Here is an 8107-nt window from a genome sequence, read left to right on the forward strand (position 1 = left end):
GAAGCTCAAAAACAAAAACAAATGAAGCAAACAACCAGAACAGAATCATTTGGACGGTTATCAGCTGGGAGGGAGAATGGGGATAAATGGGGACATGGTGCAGAGATTAAGAAGCATAATTGGTAGGTACAAAATAGATGAGGGGATGTTAACAATAATATAGGAGAGGGTAAAGTGAAGGAACATACAAGCACGATCCTTGGATATGAACAAAGGGGTAGGGTCTTTTGGAGAGAAAAGGGTTACTGGGTGTAGGGGAACAAAGAGAAAAAATTCAGACAACTGTAAAAGCATAATCAATAAATATTATTTAAAAACAACAAAAAAGTACAGTGTCCATTTCCCATGGACATGAACAACAGTCTGGGGTTGACTGTGGGGAAGGGCAATGGGGAAACATAGGAAAACTATAATAACAAATTTTTTTCTTAAATATGTTAGAAAACAAAAAACATACATGTCGCTACCATCATGGAGACCAAATTCCAGAAAGCAAGGGAGACACTATTAAAGAAAAAATATTTTTTAAGGTTTTTCTATATTTGTAGAGGGGAAAGGAGGAAGAAAGGTTTTATTTATTTTTAGAGGGGGTAGGAGGGACAAAGAAAGGAGAGAAACATTAATGTGTGGTTGGCTCTCACACGCCCCTCACTGGGACCTGGCCCGCAAACTAGGCCTGAGCTCTGACCGGTAATCAAAGCAGTGACCCTGTAGCCCGTACGATGCCACTCAATCCACTGAGCCACACCAGCCAGGGAAAGAAAGATTTTTATTATAATCTCAAGTTTCTTCAAAGAGTTTGGAATATCAAAACCGACTGGTCCAACACCACTTTAGAAAAGTAGGAAGAGCCAGAGTTCTGTGGGTCTAGCTCATCAAAATCTCAAATCAGCCACTGAGAGCGTCCTGCCCCTTAGGCAGGTGCGGAAATTAGGGAAAAAGGACACACCACAAGTGTATCTTGCAATATTCAGCACATAGTGGGTGTTTATGATGTCTGCATCTTGAGTAATGGGGGCAGCTGTGACTTTCCTAGTGACCAGATCTTTGGGAAGGACAAACATATCCATCTTTTCAGGCATCAGTTCTAGAGTGGCTGGATTTTTATACCAGGGGCTCACTCAAAACCTGCACAATTCATGGCCAAATCTGATGACATGATTGGTGTGTATCCTTAACCACTAAAGTGATACCAAAATAGCACATACGGTGTACAATGTACACAATTGATCATCTTAGAAAGTAAGCATTTTTAAGAAATCTTAAGCTGCAAGTCTTTTCATCATTCAAAAAAAAAATTCCACTCACATATCGTGATTTAAAGTGTTTATCATTCATGTTACCATAAAATCTATGCATGGTCTATTCTTATAAATACATAATATCCTTCTTTGACTACACCTCTCAATGTAAAAGCTAGAACCTACGCTATAGCTCAAATGTAACTATATAGTATTTCCCCAATTTTCCCAAGGAAACTATCTCCAGAATCCTGGGGGGAGGTGTTGCCTTGGTAACCAACTTTGTGCCTGGAATGTGTACCATCCTTTCCTGGAAGCAGACACTGATGCAGACAGGAGTGAAGGAGGAGGTGGAACTTCACTGAGTGCGCACAGAGCAAGCAAGAGGAACGGAGAAGGGAAAAGCCCTCCTACCTCTTTCTGATCCTGATTGGGGCTGGGATTAGAGGAAGGGAGGGACTTGCACCAAAGACGTCAGAACGGGGGACGGGGAGGTGCTCGAAGGAAGACGAGTCTGTTAGTCTAGCCTGAGAAAAGAACCGATTGGTCCTGGGTTAGCCGTCCTCCTATTCAGCAGGCGGAAATTTGGAAGGTAATTGGACGATCAGGCCGTCCCACACCTGCAACTAATATAAACCCAGATGAAGGAAGTGCCATTTTCTGGCCCACCTGGCAAACGTCTTCCTGCAGATTTGGCGGGACCTTGTAGCTCCGGAATCGGCCGTGCGCTCGTAGGAGCCTGTGGGTCCCGAAGGGAGCCTGAAACGGGACAGCGGCCGGTGCGAGCTGAGCTGCCCCGGTGAGTGCTAAGCGCAACCTGCGGCTCCACATTACGGTGCTTTGAAGGGGAGCAGCAGCTCCGGAAACTGCCTCCTGCTGCGGTCCGGCTGCGGACGGCTGGATGTTTTCCTCGGGCTTCCTGAGGGGGTGGAATGTCAGACAAGAGCCGATTTCCTTACCTAATGGGGGCGGCTGGAGCATAACCCTCTTTTTGCTTCTGTAACAATAACATGCACTGATCAAGAGCCGGCACCTAACGGGACGGGCTGATACTTGTTTTCCTGCGTCTCTCACGCTTATCAAGTTTTTTGCCTGTCAGCATGGCGATCAGAGTCGGTGCTGGACGCCGGACGTCTGCTGAGGGGCTGTCGCGTCTCTTCCCGCCTCCACCGAGGCCCCGCCTCCTCTGGGATTCCCCTCCCCCTCGCTGTGCTCCGCAGGCGCCTTCGCTTCTCCCTGCACCGCCGTCTCCCTCTCGCCTTCCGTGGGCGCCACCCCCTCCGCCCTCCCCGCTGCTCTGTCGTCCTCCTCCCGCTCCGCTCCACTGCGCGACCTTCCCCTGATGCCGCTGAGCTCCCAACAACCGCGGCTTCTGGACGTGAGGGCCGCGCCCGCCTCGCAGACTCACGTCAGGTTAGCTGGACGCTGAGGACAGGCTGGGATGGGGCTGATGGCGGCGCGCGGAGTCTTCTGGGAAGTGTAGTCGCCCGTTTCGCGCAGGCGCATCTGTCAAAGGTTGGGGGCGTGTCCGAGAGGACGCCGGGCAGTTTCTTGAGGGAGCCTCGTGGGGAGCAGGGCTGCGTCTGCCGAGGGCCTGAGGAGACCTGGTGGGGCCCTGGGAGGGGGCGTGTGGATGCGGGAGGGGGTGCGGGTCGGGGCGCGGCGGCGCGGTGACGGTGCTGCGTGTGTGCGCGCGGGGCGGAGACCCCGGGCCGTCGCTGTGTCTCCGTGTTTGTCCCCGCGCGTGTCCCGGGGGCCTCCTGGGTCTCCCTTTGCTCGTTGTGTGTCCGCTCCTGTCTGGTCTCCCCGGGTCCCTCTGTGCCCGCGTCTGTGAGCGCGTCCGCCGTCGTGTCCGTCCGCGGGGACTGAGCCTGAGGCCCCATCCAGCCGTCCGCAGTGTCTGGTCTCCTCCTCGGGGTCTGTCTGCGCGTCTGGGGGTGAGTGTGTCTGCGCGTGCGGGTGCGTCTGTCCTGTCCGAGGCTCCCCCCGCGTGTGCCCCTGCGCCTCTGTCTGCGGGGGTGGCTGCCGTGTGTGCGGTGCGTGTGGGGGGCCCCCCCGAGAGCGTGGGGAAGGCTGCCCTCCTGCACAGGGGGCCTGGCGGAGCTGCCCGCCTGCCGGCCCGAGCCCACCTGCTTCCTGCCCTCAGAGCCTCACCTGGCCCTGGGGGGGCGGGGCGTGGGTGGTCACAAGGGGCGGGGCTGAGAAAGAGGTCAGAGACCCCGCCCCATGCTGACCTGGGTGGGTTGTTGAGGGCGTATGTGGGGTGCTCAGGGCATGGCTCTGGCCATGTTATAGGCCTCCCAGTAACTGAGGTAGGGACCCTCACAAGCCTCAATATGCAGACGGGGAAACTGAGGAACAGACTAAGTGAATCCCCGAACTCCACACCCACAGCAACCACCTCACAGGTGGCAAATTCTTGTTTCTCTTTAGAAACAACAGAAGGAAGGAAGTGTCAGAGAGCTTGGGCACAGGAGGAGGAGCAAGAGTGCTGCCACCCCAGGCTCTCCAGGCACAGCTCTGAGGCCACACTGGGTTCAGAGGTCATCGGCCCGAAGCACATATCTGTTCCAGGGCCACTGTGCCTTCCTTCATGGCCTCTTTTTTATTGATAAAGTAAAAATTAGAGTTGTGATTGACTGCTAAAAGACCAAGTGTAGTCCTGGCTGGATTCGATTAATCCTTTCTCTTATAATATTAAAAGAGATGATGTTATTTTAAAGGGCGCCTGCAGGTGTCAGGAGCCTTTGCCCACTGTGCTTCCTGGGTAAGTTGGCTCTTTGTGGCTTTTTTATCCTGCCATGAGCAGCCATGTTTTTGACCTCATGGTGCAGGGATAGGAGTCAGGGACTACAACTGCAGAAAGAGTACATCCGTAAAAATTAAATTCTGTGCAAGTCTTCTTTCATGTGAATTTGTGAATGGCTGCCAACCTGTGAATCACGAGGTCACTGGTTTGATTCCTGGCTGGTGCCTGGGCTGTGGGCAGGGTCCATGGTTAAGATGGTGCAAGAGGCCACCTGTTGGTGTGCGTCTTGCTCATCAATGTTTCTGTCTCTCTCTTTTTCCCTTTCTTCCCTTCCTGTACTGAAACAGGGGAGTCCAAAAACAAACCCCAGAGTTTTGCGGCTGGGAGATACTAAAGAGGAAGCAGCTTTCAGGATGACTTTGCATCTCTAGGGCTAGTGGCTGGAAACTGTGTTGCACAAAAATCCGCTTTGAAATTTCCAAGGCCCAGGAATATGGGAGGGGTCTTGAGCCATGGGATGGTACGGAAAGAGCCTACAGAGCCTGCATAGGGTTCTGTGAATGGTCAGAACTGGTGGCTACACCCACAGGGTCAGAGATCGCAGTCAGGGATTTAAAAGCAGCTGCAGACATTTTTAGCGGGGGTCTCCAGGCTGCTTTGAGATGGGCTCTTGCCATATGGTTTTGAGATCGAGAGGAGATCCATGCCGTTTGCAGGAAGAAGGCAGTTTACAAGGAGGCCAGAATCCACACGGTAGTGCATTAAGAGCTGAAGGGCACCACAACACAGAAAGACCTCCCCAATCAGAATTGAATGTTTGGCAACTATTGGTAAAGCTGAACCATGTCAATGAAATAGGGAAACATTATCTATAACTTTTTTTCTAAAACTAGCCTGGTTTGGTAGGGGGAGGCAGAACTATGTGTTTGTGGGTGTTTTAAAGAACATAAGACCTAGCGGCAGAAATTCACAAATAATCTAAATATATATATCTGTTAAATAAACAATTATTTTTCTTTTCACTAAACTCTGGTATTGAGAGTTATAATTCTGGCGGTGGGCAATCGGGCCCCTAACTAAACAGCTAGTGGGTTCTGTTTCAATTGGAGCAGCCCACGGGTTCTGTTGTATTACCTCTCTAAAAATAAATAAGTCTTTTTAAAAATCTATTTAAAAACACATGAAGTCACTGCACCTGGGGACATGGCATAACTCGTGTTTCTGAATGGCATCCTGGAATTTCAGATTTGACACTGAGAACTTAACCCATATATCCAGTGTTGGTTGATTCTTTGGTTGGTTGGTTGGTGTTTGTTTCTAGCAACAGTGCTATAATACACATTGTTTAGATGTTTAGATGTTTACTGATTTCGGATACAGGACGAGAGAGAGAAACATAGATCGGTTGCTTCCCACTGACTCCCAAACCTGGGATCGGTGCTGTAAGGGTCAGAGAAACTGGTGATTCTCAAGCCAGTAGAAAATAATTAGCAACAAAGAACAAATATAATCTTGAATCAGGGGGTCTCCGAGTCTGAGTCAACAGTGTTACCACAGTGACAAGTCAGGAAATGACATTCCTCAGGTCATCACAAATGTCTCAGAGATCAAAGGCTGGAAGGTATTCATCACCAAACACAGGGAAATGGGAAAGTCAGCAAACTAATTAGGGAATCTTCAAGGGAGAGCTGGAGACAGACCTATAACCAGATCACTCTTAGTTAATTATCACCCTTAGATAATTTAGCTCATCACGTTTGATTGTAACACTGGAGTATCCAGCATGGAGAAACAGAGAAGGAAGGGGAAGAGTGAAGAGGGCGCGGATTACGGGAGTTAGGATAAAAAGCAGCCTTTCTGATTGTCGCTGTACACATTTGATTTGGCTTCGACCAGACCTGCAGATCTGTGAATAAACAACTGCCTCGTCTACTGCTTAAGTCCTCTATCCTGGTGTTTTTATTTTTAGCGTTTCTCACAGTGGTGAAACCCACATTCTAGATTTGGGCCAAGACCAGGGATTGAACCAGACCTTTTGTTTCAGGACGATGCTTTAACCAATGAAGTCACACGACTCCAGTCTCCCTATGTGTATCTGATCATTGAGCCTGAACAGTAGCCCCAGGAGATCTGGAGGAGACCCAGTGGGTGGGAGCGCTGCTGGGGTGTCTTCTAGTGCCCGTAGCCAGCAGTCAGTGTCTAACTGGGGACAGAGGGCCCTGTTCCTCCCTTCAGGCTGTGGGACTGGCTATGCGTGCATACATGTGTTTCATGTCGCAGGAGTGTCAGTGTGTGGCTGTCACTTGTGCACGAACCACATGGACCCGGATGTACTCAGCTCAGTTCTAATCACAGCCTTGTGTTCTTGGGCGCATGGCTTATGTTTTGTCCTCAATTACTTTATCTGCGACATGGGGTGAGTGGAAATAGCTGCCACCTTGTAAGGTGTCAGGAGGATATTAAATCAGGGATGTTTGTTGAGTGCCTTGGATACTATCGGACCCCCGCACGTGGTCACTGTTAACGTGTGAGCGTGTCCCTGCCTGCATTTGGGTCTGTATTTGACATGGTCTCTCATGGTGCTTTTCTCTTTCTCCCCCTGCGCCCAGCCTGCCTGTCCCCCAGTCACCATGGGCACTGGAAGGATGGACACCCAGCCGCTGACCAAGAAGACCCTGGTGAGTCATGTCACCCTCTCGCACCTCCTTCCTTAGAATCAGGCTTCTGAGCAGTGATGACCTTCTGCCCACTGCCCCAAACTCCCTCAGGGCCAGGCCTCAGGTCTAGTCTCATGGAGTTTTATCCCATTCACATAGGTAGAGTACTGTTTGGACACTGGCATTTTTCTACCACAGGGGACAGGATAGGTCAGCAGTGAGGTACCATACCCTGGGGCTTTCAGGAAACACCGCTGTGCACTTGGGAAGTGGTGGCTTAAACATGTTCAATGAAGTGTGACAGAGGCCCTGGGCAGGATGTGCTGTATGAAGGCCTTCAGAAGTAGGCAGACAGCATTAAATGTGCAGGGGAATGATGGGGGATGGAAGGAGGCCGCTTGTCCGGACGGCCAAGTGAATGTCCCTGACTATGGCCTTGATGTATTACGGTGTATTATTAGGTTGCAATTTGTGGTATTTTTCTCCAAGTTTCCTTCTATGGATTAAATATTTTACAATAAATAATATAGAAGTGTAGCTCAGTTGTTTAGAGGACCATCTTGATACGCCAAGGTTGTGGGTTCCATTCATGGTCAAGGCACATATGGGAAGCAATCAATGAATTCCTCAGTGAGCGGAACACAGCCTTTCTCTGTCTCCCAAATCAATAAAATATACATATCTATATAAATATGAACATATAAATGTAAATATCCAGGGGTAAATTGTTTTTTTTATCATCACTAGTGGATGTTTAATGAGTTTTAGAAAAAGAAGAGAAAGAGAAATACAAATGTGAGAGAAACATCGATTTCTTGCCTCGCACTCATGCCCCTAACCGGGATCCAACCCACAGCCTTTTGGTGTATGGGACATTGCTCCAACCAATTGAATCACCCAGTCATGGTTGGGAAAAAAATCTTTGCCGTGCATTTTGTATCATTTTTTTTTTCTTTTCTTTTTTTTTAATCTGCCGAAGCAAGAGCTACTGTGTAAAGATGTTACTCATTTTTTTTAGAAAGAGGTGAACTGAGGGAGGAGACAGAGAGAAACATGTTTGTGGGAGACAAACAATGAGTAGCCTCCCGCTCGCCCCCTACTGGGACCTGGCTTGTAACCCAGGTGTGTACCCTGACTGGGAATCAAACAGGAGACCTTTTGGTTCAAAGGCCAATGCTCAGACCACTGAGCCACACCAGGCGGGGCTTTGTGTTGTCTTCACAGGCAATTCCTTGTAGAGGAAGCTTGGGGTGGGTATCTTAAGGCCTTTCCGAAGTCTTCATAGTTATAGGTTGGGACAGTTTATTCTTCCACCACGGTGCAGCGTGGGCTGCCATTGATTAGCATTAGCGGTTGTTGGGTGTCTATTCTGCTCATTGAATATAAATAACAGGTGATATAAACTATCCTTGTGGGAAGTGATAACTGATATCACGATTTCTTCCTCAGTAGCATCGTTT

At 49.4% G+C, this 8107-nt stretch overlaps 1 long non-coding RNA gene across 1 annotated transcript; it reads left to right on the forward strand.

Annotated features, from left to right (window-relative positions):
* Nucleotides 1–1727: 1727 nt before the first annotated feature.
* On the forward strand, nucleotides 1728–6947 carry LOC149995633 (uncharacterized). The gene is made up of 3 exons (XR_016507678.1): nucleotides 1728–2040; nucleotides 6600–6668; nucleotides 6846–6947. It is a non-coding gene; the product is annotated as an uncharacterized LOC149995633 (long non-coding RNA).
* The last annotated feature ends 1160 nt before the right edge of the window (nucleotides 6948–8107 follow it).

Source organism: Furipterus horrens, unplaced genomic scaffold (genome assembly GCF_987537825.1).
Source record: "Furipterus horrens unplaced genomic scaffold, mFurHor1.1.pri manual_scaffold_13, whole genome shotgun sequence".
NCBI lineage: Eukaryota > Metazoa > Chordata > Mammalia > Chiroptera > Furipteridae > Furipterus > Furipterus horrens.